A 19,628-nucleotide genomic window follows, 5' to 3' on the forward strand; every position below is an offset into this window, starting at 1 on the left:
GGGCGGATGAACATTGTGTGCATGGGTAAAATAATTAATGAAAAAAAAATTATTCCACCTGCAAAGCAAAAGTTATTGTGGGTCACCTGCTAAATTTACAGAACTCAGAAAAGACTGGCTCATATGGATGATGTCAACAGGTAAGAAGTGGAAGTGACAAGAAATGCCCCCACCCCTTTTTTTCTTTCTTTTAGTAGTAACTGATGGCTGTTTTTTAGCTGTTTCTACAAAATTTAATAGATATTTATGGAGTATGTTCATGTCCGACTTGGTTTTTCTAATCGTGTTTTTAGATTTCTGGTTTGTTAGGGGAGGTGATGGTCTAGTGGTTAAAGCGTTGGGCTTCAGACCAGAGGATCCTCAGTTCCTCAGATCCTCAGCCTGACTGGAAAATCACTCAGGGCTCTTGAGCAAGGTCCTTAATCCCCTTGTTGCTCCCGGTGTGTAGTGGGCACCTTGAATGGCAGCACCCTGACATCGGGGTGAATGTGAGGCATTGATGTGTAAAGCACTTTGAGCATCTGATGCAGATGGAAAAGTGCTATATGAATGCAGTCCATTTACATACAATTTAATGAGTTTTCAATCTGTTCTTGATTGTTCGGAGCTGTGTTTTCATCTTGTTGGTCTTCGTTTTGCACATCCACTTCGAGCTCATTTGCTGTTCATTCCCCCAATTCAAACTTGTCAGTGTAACAAAATTCACTTTGACAATGGCCGTCTTTGTCATTCATAATTTCTTTGTTCACTTTTTGTTTGATTTTGCTTTTAAATTTCTTGTTTAATGAGGGAAAATGTCAAATTTTGCAGTGTGAAAATTGTAAACAAAGTCGCAAATCTGATACGCGATGTGGACCAATTGTCATGGTAACAGTGAGATGGAAAAATTTCAGACCAGAAATCAGCCAATCAGAGTGAGAGTACTATCGTAGCCATATAATAAATTACTATTATTATTATCATCATCATTATTGTATCATTCATAATATTATTATTGTTGGTGCTGTTAAATTATTATTATTATTATTATTGTTATTATTATTATTATTATTATTATGCTTTAGTGCTGTCTATAGCTGTGCGAGTTGTTTTTCATTTCCAGTTGTCGTCACTCAGCCCTGTCCATCACAGCCTTTGCAACATCTTCATCACAAAAATTGTTCTGACAGTTTACCTTGTCATTGCTCATTTTCCAAGAGAAAGAACCCAAAAGAATGACAGATGAGGAGAAGTAAAAAGAAAAGATAAAAAAAGGATTTCTTATGGCATTCTGTGATACACCGTATACGTTAGTGCGCTGTTTATTTAGTCTGACTCCCTCACCGGTCGACAGGCATCCATGAGGAGGTGCAGCCACCTATCGTGGCGAGATGACACGAGATGAAGATGAGTGAAGGAGCTCTCAGAGAGATAGGAGTTTTCCATTCCTCTGTTCTTATCCTGGGTGTATCGCTCCCTTCCTGTCTTTCCATGCTGCCTATGGTGATGTGACAAGGCTGCTAAGCGGGCATGTGCAGCCGCCTTTTTAACGCACCCGGCTGTCTGTAACTGAACAATTCCTCAATTCATTTTTCACGTCATTGTTTTCCCCTTTTTAGCGTGTCACGGGGGTCTGGCGTCGCGGGTGTCGTGACAGCGGGGATGAGATAGGAGGGCAGACAAGCGCAAAGTGAGAAGGATGCCGGCTTTCTCCGAGGGGGGGGGGGGGGGTGCTTAGCTTTGTAATTTCACCCTTGAAATTTGTGATTACAACGGGACAACTTTTTTTTTTTTTAATTTTCTCTTTTGTCTGATTCAGCTGGCTGACAGTCTGCCCCAGCAGCCAGGCCTTTTAATCAATCACCGAGATAATCAAATGTCACTGGCTATCTGCTCCATGTAATTACTTTTGCAATTAAAAATCAATCTCCAGTCACCCCGTCTAATTAGAGGGATGGGCAGATCTTCATCTAGATTGATTTTATAATACATATTGACTTGAAATACCATAACATTGCCATATTTTCTCATTTTTATGCAGCAGAGCATCAAAACAAAATGTTCAGCATTATGAGGAGGTGCAGCGAGGGGGTTGGTCTGATCTTGTGTGTCAGGAAAAGGTCCCCAGTCCAGGAAAGGTTCACCTTGCCTGCTTGTAATGAAACCACTCCCCTGTGGAAGAAGGACAAGTGTAATCTCTGTAACCTGCTTTGTAATGGCTGATAAACTGAATAAAATTTGCAATATAAACTGCATTTTTGTACAGCATATGTAGCTGGTTAAAGACATGACAACAAGAGTTGATTTTATTCCTAATATTTGTGCGGCGGGATAGAATCTCCCAATGTAAATTGGCATCAGAGATGTGTTCTGGCTCCTACACATGTCAGTGCTTGAATGGATTGGCTTTCAGGTTGGGGTGTGGAAACCAGTTTAGGAACAATGGTGTGATCTTTGCAGAATTTCCTGATTGCTATACTTGGCAAAATGAGACAGGAATCAGAGTACCTGGGATTGTCATTGTCCTGGAAGAACAGCAAGGTCCAGCCTTTCAATGACTTCCTGGACTCTGCCACCAGTCGTGTATCTGCAATGTTGTTGTTTGTCATTTTTTCTTTAGGGTTGCCACAGAGGAGCATTGCGATTTGGCATAGGTTCTGCTGTATATTCTTTCTGACAGAACTCCAGTTTTACCTGGAGAAGCACACACAGCCCGTGCAGCTAACCAGGAACTACCCTCCTTAACTTCTGAAACCTGACCGGATCAGCTGACACAAGTCTGTTTGTGTCAGCTGCCTTCAGCCTACTGTCCCAACACACTATACAGTGTAGAAGAAGTGAGTGGCTGCATATTTGTACCTGCATGCAGTGAAAGTGTTGAGTTTTTCTAAGTAGCAACGTTCATGGCCATGGGTCTTCAACCTTCAATATTGAGACAGCCAGGAAGATCTTATGGAGTCATGAGGTCACTGGACATAGGTGTTTGGCAATGTGGTTATCTTTGCACTAGAATGAAGGTCCAAATCTTTAGGGTCCTAGTGGGTTGTGTCAGTCTGTGTGCTTGTGAGACTTGGAGGCTAACTAGTGACCTAAGGCCACAAATAGATGTCTTCAGTATTCTGTCTCTTTAGAGGATTCTTGATGAAGACAGAACAACTTTGTGTCAAATGAATTCTTATTTAAACTGTCAGAATAGAAGTATCACTTGTATTGTAAGAGAACATAATCTGCAACAGTTTGGCCATATGACGCATTTCAGCATGTAGATGCCTGAGTGTTGAGGATCCTAGTAGCTGGAGATGGCCAAGGGGATGCCCACGCTTCACCTGGCTGTGGCAGATGTTTGGGGATGGAGTGTTTACCTGCATGAGTGGTTGCCATTGAGTGCAGAAGGTAGTTTCTTGGTGTGGTGGATGTAGCAACGTGTGGCACCGTTGCATGCTCCCAGAACTGACCTGATTAAAACTGTGTTTATGTCAATAAAATTAGTGTCATAATGTGACTGTGACAGTTTTATTCACAGGACAGGGAGATATAATTTAATGACATATGTAAATTACAATCGAGTCCAAGATTAGTTGTAACAGATATGGATTTTCATACAAGGAAATAAATCAAATCTAGGCTCAATTTTCCCATGTACCTATGGCAAGCTTTAGTTGAAAATTTGCTCCGTTTTATGAAAATCGTTTTCTATGCAACTCCACCATGAAGTAACAAAACAGACACACAGTATTTATGGATCCGATATGGATCTGCATGTTGATTTGGCACTTGTTTTACAACAGGTGTCCTTCCTGACACAGCTCCATGTTACAGGTGGTGCTGAACTGGAAAACGTTTGTTGTGAAAACAAGTGCACTCACAACTTTGCCATCACGCTGCCAGCACTTAAAATGTTAGTGTACACAAAAAATATACAGTTGGGGAAATAAGTATTTGATCCACTGTCAATTTAGCAGGTTTTCCCAACAACAAAGAATAGAGAGGTCTGTAATTTTTATCGTAGGTACACTTCAACTGTGAGAGACAGAATCTAAAAAAAAACAAATCCAGAAAATCACACTGTATGATTTTTAAATAATTAATTTGCATTTTATTGCATGAAATAAGTATTTGACCCCTACCAACCAGCAAGAATTATGTTTCTCACAGACCTGTTAATTTTTCTTTAAGAAGCCCTCTTATTCTGCACTCTTTATACCTGTATTAATTGCACCTGTTTGAACTTGTTACCTGTATAAAAGACACCTCTTCACACACTCAATCAATCACACTCCAACCTGTCCACCATGGCCAAGACCAAAGAGCTGTCTAAGGACACCAGGGACAAAACTGTAGACCTGCACAAGGGTGGGATGGACTACAGGACAACAGGCAAGCAGCTTGGTAGAAGACAACAATTGTTATGATTATTTATTAGAAAGTGGAAGAAACACAAGATGACTGTCAGCCTTCCCCAGTTTTGGGCCCCATGCAAGATCTCACCTCATGGGGTAAGGATGATTCTGAGAAAGCTCAGAACTACACAGGAGGACCTGGTCAATGACCCGAAGAGACCTGGGACCACAGTCACAAAGATTGCATTAGTAACACATGATGGTATCGTGGTTTAAAATCCTGCAGGGCAGCAAGGTCCCCCTGCTCAAGCCAGCACATGTCCAGGCCTGTTTGAAGTTCACCAGTGACCATCTGGATGATCCAGAGGAGGCATGGGAGAAGGTCATGTGGTCAGATGAGACCAAAATAGAGCTTTTTGGAATCAACTCCACTTGCCGTGTTTGAAGGATGAGAACAACCCCAAGAAAACCGTCCCAACCGTGAAGCATGGAGGTGGAAATATCATACTCTGGTGTTCTCTTGTGCAAAGGGGACAGGACGACTGCACCATATTGAAGGGAGGATGGATGGAGTCATGTATCCTTAGATTTTGTCAAACAACCTCCTTCCCTCAGTAAGAGCATTGAAGATGGGTCATGGCTGGGTCTGCCAGCATGACAATGACCCCAAACACACAGCCAGGGCAACTAAGGAGGGACTCCGTAAGAAGCATTTCAATGTCCTGGAGTGGCCGAGCCAGTCTCCAGACCTGAACTCAATAGAAAATCTTTGGAGGGAGCTGAAACTCCAAACCTGAAAGATCTGGAGAAGATTTGTAATTTAGGAGTGGACCAAAATCCCTGCTGCAGTGTGTGCAAACCTGGTCAAGAACTACAGGAAATGTCTGACCTCTGTAATGGCAGACAAATGTTTCTGTACCGATTGTTAAGGTCTGTTTTTCTAGGGGATCAAATACTTTTTTCATGCAATAAAATGCAAATTAATGATTTAATCTCATACAATGTGATTTTCTGGATTTTTTTTTTTTTTTAGATTTTGTTTGTCACAGTTGAAGTGTACCTATGATAAAAAAATACAGACCTCTCCATTCTTTTTGACAGTGGATCAAATACTTATTTCCCCCACTGTAACTGCATTTGAGTAGCTTTTGCCCTGTGCCAAATTGCCAAGTGTCCACAGAGACTCAAGATAGAAAATATCACCCTGTGTGTGACTTTAATATTGAGCATTTATGTGGATAATAACAAACATGGAAATTCATTTATTGAGCACTCTTTTTTTTGCTGCCCCTCATATTTTAGCAATGCCCACATGCTCTGCCAAAATTAATTCAGTATTTACTTGCACAAATTAATACAGCTGAGAGAAGGGACTTATACATTTAGTTCATGATAAGATTTCGGGTGCATATTTGTTTATTTATTTTTTTGGACCTCCACAGTCACTCCGTGGACACTGTATAAAATGCAGCTTTTTTGGATCTGCAGCTGTTATCTGGGTTTTCAACAACAGATGCATGCATATCCTCCTAATACACAGTTTTTGTGGACGTCTGGTGGAATTTGAATAACATTTGTTGTGGTTGCTCCTGTTTTGCAAATGTACGTGTATGTGTGTGCGCGCGAGCACACGCGCACAGTTGTGCGTGCACACCCGTGTGCACTTCTTTGTGTTTCTCTGCATCAATGGAACATCACTCTATATACTTTATGATGTAACATGAGAATTTCAGCATCGGCCACATTGCAGACGTTTTAAACATGCTCGAGCTGCACTGTATTTTCGTTTAAGCAACATGGAGGTTTGTACTGGAGGTAATCCATGCATCATGCTGTTGGAGTTGCATTTCTGTATGATCATGGCAAAACAGACATTCATATAACATCATCATGCAGGATTGACATTGCTCTGGAGGTATCTTCTTATGACATAATGATGTCCAGGCAGCTTGCGATAGCAATTATAAACAAATAAAACCCCATCAGAGACGTCTTGCGCGTGACTGTCTCCCTGCTTTTAGCAGATTTGTTCCCAAGCAAACAGACAGATGTGTCCATCTGGAAAACATCATAATGGCCCATGTGTCCACCGCTGGGGACAAGCGTGTGACAGGCGTGTGTGCATATTGCTCTACCCTGCATCTTTCTGTCTCTCATCTCCACTTCTTTGCCTTCCGGGAGACATGCAGCACTGACAGGTCCAATAATGAAGCTTTCCGATGCAGGGGTTATTTAGACACACATTCAGCCAGACGTATGCACGTGCGCACTGGAGTGCATATGCAGAAATGTATGTGCAAAATGTCTGAGCAGACATGAACAGGCACAGCCTCGGGGAAAGTGCCACTCATACACAAAGCCAAACAGTGGAGCCTACAGGGAAACATGGAGCTCAAGGACCAACTGAGTACAGAACCTTGAGAAACTCTGAAGCCTGAAAAACAGTCCAGCTAATCAGCTAACAGCCAGTAAGCAAAGTCAACTTTCTTTTTTTTTTTTGTGGATTAGCTTGTTAGAAAACAGTTACCAGACCAGCTATACATTCATTCCATTTTCTATACCCGCTTACTTCAATCAAGGGTCACAGGGGGGCTGGAGTCTATCCCAGCAGTCATAGGGCATGAGTTGGGGTACAGTACACCCTGGACAGGACACCAGTCTGTCGCAGGGCCACATATAGACAAACAATCACAATTACACATGCATGCACACCTATGGTCAAGTTCGAGTCTCCAATCCACCTAACCTGCATGTCTTTGGAAGTGGGAGGAAGCTGGAGTACCCGGAGGGAATCCACACAATCATGTGGAGAACATGAAAATTCCACACAGAAAAGGTGGGAAGTGATCCCGTGACTTTCTTGCTTTGAGGCATCACTGCTAACTAAGCCACCATAATGCCGTGGACCAGTTATCTTCCACTAAATTTAACATTTCAACATTTAAAAAAAACAAAACTTTTTTAAATAATGTTTTACAGTCAAAAGCATTTCTAAACCCTGAAATCATACATGTTCACCACCAATCCAAGCAGTGAAATTGACACATTGTGCAAAGGCAACAAGCATCATCTTGAGGACATCAAACAGCAGGACATCAAGCCAGAGCAAAAACATTACAATGTATTTTGGAGAATAAATCGCAGTTTCTTACTAGTTTGGAAGACCCTGTGGTTTATACTCCAGTGTCATTTATCTACCAAAATTTCACACATTCAATGTAAATGGTAAATGTACTGCATTTATATAGCGCTTTAAGCACTTTACAGTTAGGCCTCACATTCACCCATTCACACAGACACTCACACACTGATGTCAGGCCCATGCAAGGTGCTCACTACACACCTGGAGCAACTCTGGGATTAAGGACCTTGCCCAAGGGCTCTTAGTGATTTTCCGGTCAGGCTGGGGTTTGAACTGAGGATCCTCTGGTCTGAAGCCCAACGCTTAACCACTAGACCATCACCCTCATTGTTAATAAGAATATATATATATATATATATATATATATATATATATATATATATATATATATATATATATATATATATATACATATATATATATATATATGTTTGTGTGTTGTATGCAAAAGTTTGGGCACCCCTTATAATTTTTTTAATCTGATTTTCCTTTATAAACCATTGGTTGTCTGGATCAGAAATTTCAGTTAAATATATCATATAGCAGATGAACACACTGATATTTGAGAAGTAAAATTTGGAGGTGGTTCCATCATGCTGTGTGGCTGTGTGGCCAGTGCAGGTACTGGGAATCTTGTTAAAGTTGAGGGTCACATGGAATGCAGTCAGTATCAACAGATTCTTGAGAACAATGTTCATGAATCAGTGACAAAGTTGAACAAAACAATGGCTCTAAACACTGCTCAAAACAAGTACAGCATTCTGGAATGGCCATCTCAGTCCCCAGACCTGAATATTATTGAAAATCTGTGGTGTGATTTTTTTTAAGCAGGCTGTCCGTGCTCGGAACCAACAAACCTGAGATGTTTTGTAAAGAAGAATGGTCCAAAATACCTTTAACCAGAATCCAGACTCTCATTGGAAGCTATAGGAAGCATTTAGAGGCTGTTATTTCTGCAAAAGGAGGATCTACTAAATATTGATGTTTTTTTTTTTTCTGTTGGGGCATCCAAATTTATGCACCTGCCTAATTTTGTTTAAAGAATTATTGCATGCTTTCTGTAAATCCTATAAACTTCATTTCACTTCTCAAATATCACTGTTTGCCTGCTATATGATATATTTAATTGAAATTTCTGATCCAAACAACCAATGATTTATAAAGGAAAAATATGGAAATCATCAGGGGTGCCCAAACTTTTACACAACAACATAAACTCTAATAATTAAAGAATAAATGCCAACACTGCACAAAAATCACAGATTAAAGAACTGATAATCCAGGAAAAAGGTGTGATTTATACTCTGGAAAATAGAGCAATTGGATGACTATAACCAGTTACTCAGTTTATTTTATTTCTTTTTCTTTTTTTATTAATTTAATATGTTCTATATTGTGAATAAACTATATGCTGAATGTAAACTACTGCATTTGTTCATTTAATTATTAATGTGCATCTTGATCATATATAATCTTAGCATGCTCAGTCTCATTGGGAACCTCCATGTTTCAGCTTCAACATATTAAAATATCAGTTCTTATGTCTGATTTTCAGGGTTTAAGACCCCCCCCCCCCTCCCCAAGCACCACCACCACCACTACCACAAAGAAGCGAATTTCAAATAAAAGTTAACCGTTAACAGTAGCTTCAGCAAAATTTTATTTTCGTAGTTTCTTGCTTTAGTTTTCAGATACTATTGGATTAATGGTTATCTGAGTTCACTTTTTGGTTAGCTGTGCCCACTGCTGCTGAAAATGTGATCACAGGCATGCAATACGAAAATGACACAAAGATTTAACCGTCTTTTTTTTTGGGTGCGGATTGAAGCTGCTTCACCTGTATGATTGCACTGGTTATAAGAGATAGATTTGCTGTATGAAGTCCATAAGTGATTAATTCTGTTCATCAGACATGATGAGTGTCCTTCTTCCCCTTGGCTGATGATAATAGAGCGCTCTCGAGTCTGTAGTTCCCATCCAGACTGGCACAATGATTAAAGAAGAGATTGAAACCTCTTAGAACCCTGGAGGCAGGGAAGAAGGAAGCGATGGATGAATACAGAGAGACAGGCAGGAGATTGAAGAGCAGAAGAGGTTATTTAACCCAACATCACACAGTTGCCAGCGCTGTTCCTTTCTATTAGGCCCTAAAGAGTAAACAAACAGCATGGATCTTCCGAGCCTCCGTGGCCCCTCGCCAGGCGGCGGCTGATGATTGGCTGGTGGTGGCCCAGTCCTGCCTGGGCCTTTTCCCAGTGAGACCAGTAATAAGGGCAGCACTTATCTGTGTAGCCTCCAGCCACCAGCATCACCACAGCGGCGGCGGCAAGGAGAGAGGATGGCCCACCACAGTCGAGAAGTAATTAATCACGGCCGAGTGGGAGCTGTCAAATCCCCAGGTCTTCTGAACTGATAATGCTGCCCACCACAATTTAGTGTGATGGAGATGAGATTTTCTTTTCACCTCTGGCAAGAAAAAGCAAAATAAAGCGGGGGGGGTAAAGGGAGGGAGGGACAGAGGTGAAGCAACAAATATATATTTTTGAGCATTAGCTGTGTATTTAATGATTGCCTTGCTCCTTTTCAACCAGTCGTTCTTATCAAGTCTAAGTGTCCCAATCAATATGTTTCCTCTCCGGCATTCCTGAAATAGCCCGCGCATCATCTCTCTCCGGCAGCCGCTTCATTACGGTACCATCTGTTATTACAGCCCGATTGCACTCGTTCTCTGCAATTAGACGTATGAACAAGTCAATATTTGTTGCCATTACAAAAGCTGTGCTTATTGTTGTGCACTTTGAACCTTGATGTTTAGCCCATCACAAGTGATTTGTCAGTTTGCTGCCAGTTTAACAGCAGCAGAAGTCAATAATGGCTGTCACAGTGTATTTCTGAGCAATCAAAACTCTGTCCACAATCAAATTGTGATTTTCATTTGTTTGGCGACTGTCAGTGTTTTGCACAGAAAGAATGAAGGACATAAATAAGCATTTTGCGTGAGCAAGTTAGAAATGTTGACTGACTGTACCATGTTCTGTATAATGTGTCAGTTTGTTACAGCTTCTGATGGGGGAAAAAATAAAATAAGAATTTACCACTACATTTGAGAGGTGGGGATGACCTGTTGTCTATTTTGCCAGGCCATTGCTGCCCGTGGGTAGTTCATGAATTTATCTCTCTGACATCATAAAGCAAGAATATAACAGTAACTAGAGGTATAAATAAATAAATCTTCTTCTGTTGGCTGCTGGGGTCACCACAGCAGATCAATCGTTTCCATCTCACCCTGTCCTCTGTATCTTCCTCTGTCATACCAACCATCTGCATGTCCTCCCTCAGCACATCCATAAACCTCCTCTTTGGCCTCCCTCTTCTCCTCCTGCCTGGTGGCTCCATCCTCAGCATCCTTCTCCCTATATACCCTGGGTCCCTCCTCTGCACATGTCCAAACCACCTCAATCTCGCCTCTCTGACTTTGTCTCCAAACTGTCCTATCTGAGCTGTCCCTCTGATATGTTCATTCCTAATTCTGTCCATTCCTGTCAATTCCAATTCCACCATCTGACCCTTTATTGAGCGCTGACTCTCTTCCTCTTCTTCACCTCTGAAGTCATCGTACAAACCATCATCCTATACTGTCTAGCTACTCTCTCCTGCCACCACCTTACAGTCTCCAATTTCTAGAGGTGGGCAGATTGATCCTAATATCGATAATATCGATACCAACGCTGGTATTGATATTGAATGATCCTCATGTAAAAAGATCGATACTCAAGCTTTTTTCTCTCCCGCATGCACTGACTGCTGCGCTCGCAGATTCATCAAAGTCTACTCTCTGTCTGTAAGAGTAGCGCTGCGCTGTGTCACACAGCACAGAGCAGTGCACCCTTGTATTGTGGTTTGTTAGCCCTCTACCTCAAGAGATTTTGCTTTAAGTTGTGTTGAGTGATTTTTTAAGCAAAAATGTTGATTGTAATAATAAAGTATTTTGTTGTCACATACAATGTTTGGCAAAATTCTATCCTAGGTCTTTTGGATCCTTTGGATCTATGAAGCTTAAATATGAAAAAAGTATCAGTATCGATATCAGTGATACTGGGCCTGTATTTACTTGGTATTGGATCAATACCAAAATTCCAGGTATCGTCCACCTCTACCAATTTCTATTAGCTTGCATCTCCTACAAAGAAAGTAGTCCACCTTCCTCCACTTTTATATGTCACCCTGTGCTCCTCCCTTTCCATAAAGTAGGTATTAACCACAGCTATTTCCATCTTTTTTTTTTTTTTTTCCAAAATCAACTACCATCTGCTCTTCCACATTCCTGTCCTTGATACCATAATAATATAAATTAATAAATAGGATGTTAAAATCACCCCAGAAATTTTTGTTAAATTCTGGCAATAACATCATGAGACATAATCGCTGCTTCTGTAAGTTGGTGGAGTCTGACAATTCCTGTCGCAAATGATGACCTAATGTCATCATTGACTTTGGGAAGTCCAGACCAAGACCACGATGAGTTCTGATCGAGGGAGCTGAGGTGGAGGCTGTGGATTCCTACAAGTGCCTCGGGCTGTGGCTGGACAGCAAACTGGACTGGACAACCCACACCAACCATCTGTACACGAAGGAACGGAGTAGACTGTACTTTCTGAGGAGGTTGCGGTCATTTAACATCTGCAGGAAACTACTGTGGATGTTCTAGCAGTCCGTAGTAGCCAGAGTCCTCTTTTACACCGTGGTGTGCTGGGGCAGCACATCCAAGAAGGACACAACCAGGCTGCACAAACTGATCAGGCGGGCTGGCTCTGTGGTTGGCATGAAGCTGGACTCTCTGGTGACAGTGGCAGAGAAGAGAACACTGGACAAACTGCTGGGCATTATGGATGATGCCAGTCACCCTCTGCACACCGTCATCAGCAACCAGAGGAGCCTCTTCGGCCACAGTCTGCTCCTTCCCAAGTGCAGGACCAACAGACCATCAGACTGTATAACTCCTCACTCAGGGGGAGGAGGAGTAACAGGAAGACAGAGGACGGGAATAAGAGGAACAGTAGTATCCAGTAAACCATTATTGATCAGTATGGGTGGTATTTATATTGTGTATTTATATTTATATTTGCCAACTGTTTTTCTTTTTTACTTTCACTTTGATACTCTGTGTGCTTCTTACCCTATATGCTGCTATACAATGCTGCTGGAACATCAATTTCCCTAAGGAAGTCTTCCCAAGGGATCAATAAATTTCCGTCTAATCTAATCTAATCTAATCTAATTTAATCTAATCTAATCAAGATACCAGTAGCTACTACAAGTGCTAACTGGTGCTAAACTCATGAACATGACAATTTCAGTGACACAAAAATTTCACTCAATGGAAATACTGGAGCACAGACTTCTATGCTCAGACAAGTAACTGTATAGCAAGCCACATTATTACAGATATTTGTAATAAAATGCTCAGAAAAGACAGACACGGTTCTCCACAACAATGAGCAGCCAGGCTGTGGTAGCAGAGCTCTGACTCATATATGTGTATTTTGAACTTTGTTCCTAAATTCACATGAAAAGTAAGACAGTGTGTGCTGTGCTGCACCGAGTGAACACTGGCACCTGCTGCACAGTTCAGAAATGTACATTCATATCAAATCCATGCTTGCCAACTCTTACCCATCTGGCGTGACATTCACATTTTCAGCATCAATCTCATGCTCTCATGCACAAGCAAGAACTGTCATGCCAAAACAAAAATTTCTCCCATTAATTTTCTGTTGACTAGATTAGACCAAACCAGACCACAGCACATTGTTTCTTCATGAATGGAGAAGAGTTTAAGGTCCAAAATGTTCGGCACACACTATGCACGCGCAGTCTTGCTGTAACCGAGGTTCCAAAGGTGGCAACCCTGTAAATTATGATGTTCATAGTTAAAGGATACAGTCAGCACATTGTCTGTATGTACAGCACATACATTACTTGTATTTTAATGTGTTTTGTGAATTACGTGTAAAAATGGACCTTATGTGTTGACCACTTTGTTCATTCAGCTATTTCATCACAAACGTTTACCTTTATGATGTATAATACATGGAAGCAACTAGTACGGCACAGCAGGTGTATCATTTTTTGAGCGTTTTGCACAGATCTCTCGTGTTTTTTTCTCCCTCTCCTTTCTGTACTCAACTCTATAAGAAGTCAAAAACACCCTTACAGACTTATGCGTATTTATTTGTCCATTGACATAATGGTGTGTACAGTGTGCGAGTTATGCATCAGCCCTCTTATGCATTTCATTTTACAATAAAAGGCCACTTTATAAACTGCAGTTGATCTTGAAAAAAAAAATCTCTATTAGTTGAAGAAGCCTTGTGTGGTGGTCCTGGGCTGGTATGGTTGCACTTGGCTGCGGATGACTGGTTGTAAATGACCTTAGATGCACATTATGGCAGTGAAATGAATGCTCATTTCACAGGCAACAGCTTGGGTGGACATTCCTGCAGTCAACATGCCAACTGCATGCTCCTCAAAATGTGTGACTTCGGTGACATGGTGCTGTGTGATAAAAACTGCAGAGTCTGCTTTTATTGTAAACAGTCCAAGGCACGCGTGTGCAATAATCATGCTGCTTAATCAGCATGTTGATATGCCACACCAGATGGATGGATTATTTTGGCAAAGATGAAGTGTTCTCTAAGATGGAATTTAGCAAACTAGGTAAGAGTAACCACTGTCCTTTATTCAAATGGTTGACCTGTGGCTCAACTTGCCTGCGTAATTCTGGAATCCACCTACGAGTGTGTGTCATTTGGTCCAGATTAGAATGAAACTCAAATTACTTGACCTTGACCTTTGCCAAAGTGAATTATTTTAGAGCAATTCTGGGGACAAACGTCACATTTGACGTCTTGAATTTCCCTCTGGGATCGATCGATCGATCGATCGATCTATCTGTCTGTCTGTCTGTCTGTCTGTCTGTCTGTCTGTCTGTCTGTCTATCTATCTATCTACCTACCTACCTACCTACCTACCTACCTACCTACCTACCTACCTACCTACATGCTAAGTTTGGTAGAAATCTGCAAGAGGACCCAGGAGGAGTAGGCCAACAGACAGGCAGGCATGACCTTGAACTCAATAACTGACCTTTGGCAACTTTGATCTTGCTGGCCAATTTCAGAACCCAGCTCCATATATGTGTGGGATGTCTGGTACAAATTGGAATGAAAAATTGAAATTTTGACCTTTGACCCAAATGACCTTGACCTAACTGAGTGACCTATTTTGATCTTCCTGTCCAATTTCAAATGCATGAGCCAGAATGTAAAAGTGCATACTTCTCTCAAAAGTCCTGTGATTTTCTGTATTTGAGTTGGCATGCAGGTCAGTGCCACAGTTTTTCCAAAATAAAAATCACACTGAAATCAAATGGGAGATGTAATGAAAATATTCATTACAAAATGATCCTGGATCCTCATATGCATCAAAATTGAATCAAATCGTCCTCTACACGAGGCCCATCTCTTAGTGCAGCAGATAACTGAAACAATCCTTCACTTGGTGATACAAGCGTCAAATTTGGCATGAATGTTCTTCATAAATCAGTGTTTGAGAAAAAAAGTGCTGACCACTTGAAAATCCAATATGGCGGCCAGTTAGGGGTCAATGAATAATTATACAGGGGTCAAAATTTAAAAATGCTCCAATCATATTAAAAGCTATACCACATTATGTGTCTGATCACAAAGATTCCAAAAAGGTATAGTTTGGACTATCTATAACTGAATGTTATGGAGTTATGGGGTAAAAACAGCAAGAATGGTGACAAAGGTCAATTTCAGTTTGTGCAGGAGTCAAAAGTTAAACTTGCTCCAATTTTAGTAAAAGGTGGTGCAAATTATTGGTTGAGCTAATAGGATTAATAAATGGAAAATCACATTTTACAAAGATTGGAGCAACTTTAACTTTTGACCCCTGTACAAACTGAAATTGACCTTTGTCACCATTCTTGCTGTTTTTACCCCATAACTCCATAACATTCAGTCATAGATAGTCCAAATTATACCTTTTTTGGAATCTTTGTGCTCAGACACATAATGTGGTATAGTCAATATGATTGGAGCATTTTTAAATTTTGACCCCTGTGTAATTCTTCATTGACACCTACCTGGCTGCCATATTGGATTTTCAAGTGGCCCGCACTTTTTCTCAAACACTGATTTATGACGAACATTCATGCCAAATCTGATGCTTGTATCACCAAGTGAACAATTCTGGCCAAAAATCAAACTTATCTGCTCGACTATCTCCACCAGTTTGCATTGAATTCTTTCAATGTTTTTGTGATCAAAATGGACAGGGCCAAAAGCCCGGAGGAGGATATGATCAGCTGAAATGTAAATGACTTTTCATCTTTGAAGGCTTATTAAGGTGTGTTTTGATTCAGTCAGAGTCTAAGTCTAAAAAAAACAGCCATACTGTGTGTGCTTGTTAGTTAGTAGTACCACTATTGATCTTTATTAAAGAACCAGAACGTAATGTCAATGATGGTCCTTTCCACAGCAAAATTAACATGTTGACACAATGATCTTACTGATGCCTAAGATTTTTTTTTTTCTGATCATTTGTTCTGACTTCACACTCTTCGTTGGTAGAACATTCGTCAATAGAGAACAGGTTTCCTTTTTATTGCTGTGACATTTAGTCAATACTCAATATAGTTCTTGACACCCTCAGGCACAATAGCAGTCACTTGTGTATAAAGAGTGTCAGCGAGTTATTTTGACCCCCCTACTGTAATCATGACCTTTCCAATAACACTACTTCCCCACAGAGTCACGTTCCCTGAAGGCTCTTCCAACTCAGGGCAAAACTGCATTACCTCAAGCCAGCATTCACAGCTCAGCAGCTTCTAAACACGTTACTGTTGACACACAGCCCAGTGCACGTGCATGCATGTGACAGGCAAGGACGACACAGTAAATGCCTGAAGAGTACATGCACATTCACGTGCACACGTGTGCACGTGAACACATCATAGCTCAAAGGAACCCAACGTGTAAGCAGCGATATCGTGCATAAATGCAAGAGAAAATGATATGGCGTGCATTTCATTCTTTTGTAAGATTGCGTCCCCAGGTCACTGACTAAATAATTAGGCGATTGAAGTGACAGATTAAAGGCAGATTGGAAGTGACTCTGAAAGCAGGATAATGTTTCCCTAATCAGCTTGGTCGGAGAAATGCAGATTGTGAAATTTTCCAGCTACTTCCTTAGAAAAATGCATTTCACTTCTGATTAGGGATGATTAGTGTGTTGGCGGAGGAGGATGGGGGTCAGGGCCTTATGCTCCCGGGTTCCTGAGGCCAGAGAGAGAGAGAGAGGGGTTGGGGGCATAGGTGGAGTGCCAGTATCCATACGTTGAAAGTGCAGCTTTGGGGAATGACTGGAAATCACAAACCTGGAAATAGTTACTGCGGGAAAAAAAAGAAAAGAAAAACAAACTGTCCTCCAAGTTGAAAGAGGATGATTTAGGAGCCGATAAGCTTCGGAGCAAAAAGAGAAAATCACGTAAGAGGAAACACAGGATTGGTCTGAATCCTGTCCCAAAGACAGGAAATAGCAGCGGGATATGTGCTTATCACAATGTTTCAGCTGCTAGATCATTTATTTACCGGCCCGTGACAAATGTGCCAGATTTACACCGGCTACAAAGTCGCCAGGTAAACTCTTCCAAACCCTCCACCCCCCCTCCAACCCCCAATGCCCCCACTGTTATGCCAGCGTAATAGTTTCTGAACAACAGCATTACAGAAGGTTAAATGTAGAACAGATGTAAGGTATAAAATACAACACGATCAAAGCGAAGGCACTCAAAACAGATACGCCAGCAAATGATGATGAATGACTCTCTGCTGAATTGTTAGCTGCACACAAATGTAGCCAACAGCTAGGTTTTAGAGATTGGGGGGGAGGGGGCAGGCACCAGGGTGGGGAGGGGTTAGCAAAAACAGTGTCCAAAGTCATCGGGATGATCCTACGCAGAAGGCCCCGCGATTAAGTTCCTACAACAGGAATCACAGTTTGAAGAATGTGTAATTGATTTCCCAAAAGGCTCACCCAATGCCCTCACACCCTTTAGTGATCCCCCGCATATCCTCTCTGCGAAAGTTTGCTTTGCTCCCAGGCTCGCGGCCACAACTGACATCATCACCTAGCGTGCATTTTTACTTTTATCTCCAAAAGATATATTATCCATGTGCTGGGATCTGGTTGAGGAGATCAAAGGCAACACTCTGTTCAGGCACCATATTAAAGTGAAACATGATTTTGCTACAGAAAAATAATCTGTTTATTTCAAGACGGATTCGGTTAGATACCTGGCCCACGCAGACGTAGGCAATTCAACTTGACTTGCATGCCTTTGCTCTAAGAGCGACTGTTTTTTATCCATTCCAGGTGATAAGATGAAGAAAGCATGCGGCGCATGTTTGATATATATATGGTACGCTTTTCATATCAACACCAGCTTATTAAATTCTATGATCATAATTTGCACAGACACCTACTCGTCTTTAATGGAAAAATCAACACTATATGCAGATGATACACTTTTAAAGCGTTCCTTTGCATCAACCCCGTCCTGAATGATAAGCGGCTCATGTGAAGCTCCACTTATACAGCAAATCCAGACAGAGGGACACGTGTTTGTGTGCTTCTAAACGAAGTGTGACTGCGGTGCACCTCTGACGCTGAGACTGGGTTGGGGCCCATTATGGTACGGGACAGCAGGGGGGCGCTGTGATAATTTGATGTGAACTGGCTTGATAAATCACTGTGTTGTTATGTTAGCTTTAGTATCTGTTTATGCCTCTACAAATTGAAACCCCACTGGCACAGAGTTGAGGTAGAGCTGTCATGTGGCCTCGTCGCCCCCCCTACTCCCCCAACAACGATTAGTTCAAGGTGGGGAGAGCTTAAACGGCTGGCCCCCGATTGGCCATCTCTGTCTTGCTGTTATGTCTCTCCCCACTGAGCGAGAAAGTCATGTACATGTGTAAGCAATAAAGCCAAAGGTCTGCCTTCCACCACAGCCTGAGTGAAAGGAATGCAGAACCAAACTATAAAATAATAATGGGCACTGGGTCTGGGAGGGCGCAGTGGAGAGTGGGGGCCATCAGGCAGGCACATCTGTAAGGAAGGTGGGCCGCGGCGGTGGTTGTGTTTGGGGAGGGGGCGGGAGGTCCTACACCAGAGCCCTCCCCTGACCCCTGGATGTGCTGTTAAAGGCATAGCGTAGCAGCAGCCTAGGCTGGCACAACATCAAATGGCTGACAGATGAAGGGCAAAGGCCAGTTTGACCTGGGCGTTAAGCCGTTGCTAAGCCTCTTAAAGCCAGAGGAGAGGTGCTGTAACAGGGAGAGAGTGAACTGAAAGCAATGAGAGAGGAGCAAAGAATATCATTCACAAACTCCCTTGTTCTCTGCGATAATCAAAGGAATGATAAAAAAAAAAAGCCAGTCGTGTAAGCAGTAAATACAGATTTACTGAAGTCAGAAGAGATAACATTAAGTACCGAGTGCGCGAGGGCATACTTCATCTAAAGCTAATAAACCAACATCCCCAAAGCCTGTTTAAAACAGCTTTTCATAATCACCGAAAATAAACTACAATCAGGACAATGAGACAGACAGATGGAGTCCTGAGGCATTTATCAGCTTTAAACATTCTCCCTTAGAAGCCACCAACTTATCATGAGCTTGTCAATACAGTGACACCATTCTTTCAAATAAAAAGCTAATACGCTGATCTGAGCGTGGCGCGCCAGTATCTGTTCTTGAAGTCTGAGCACTGATCAAAAAGGTTCGGTACATCCAGTTCAACGTATACCTCGGCAAATAAGCGGAAATCATCACAAGTACTCACATAACAGGGATATGAACACAGCCGAGCGGCTTCCAACCAGAGGAGATATGACAAAGCAAAGCAACGGGAACGAAGGGGAGATGAAATAGCGGGAGAAAAAACAACAAGAAGAGAAGAGGAATAAAGTTTGTAAAAGTCCAACTGATCTCCTCAAAGGAAGCAGACAGATCCCACAATGGAACAGGACAGGAAATGCCTACTGTGAGGAGCGCTCTCTCCTCTGGACCCCATTAAGGGAAATT

This window comes from Thalassophryne amazonica, chromosome 2 (genome assembly GCF_902500255.1).
Source record: "Thalassophryne amazonica chromosome 2, fThaAma1.1, whole genome shotgun sequence".
NCBI lineage: Eukaryota > Metazoa > Chordata > Actinopteri > Batrachoidiformes > Batrachoididae > Thalassophryne > Thalassophryne amazonica.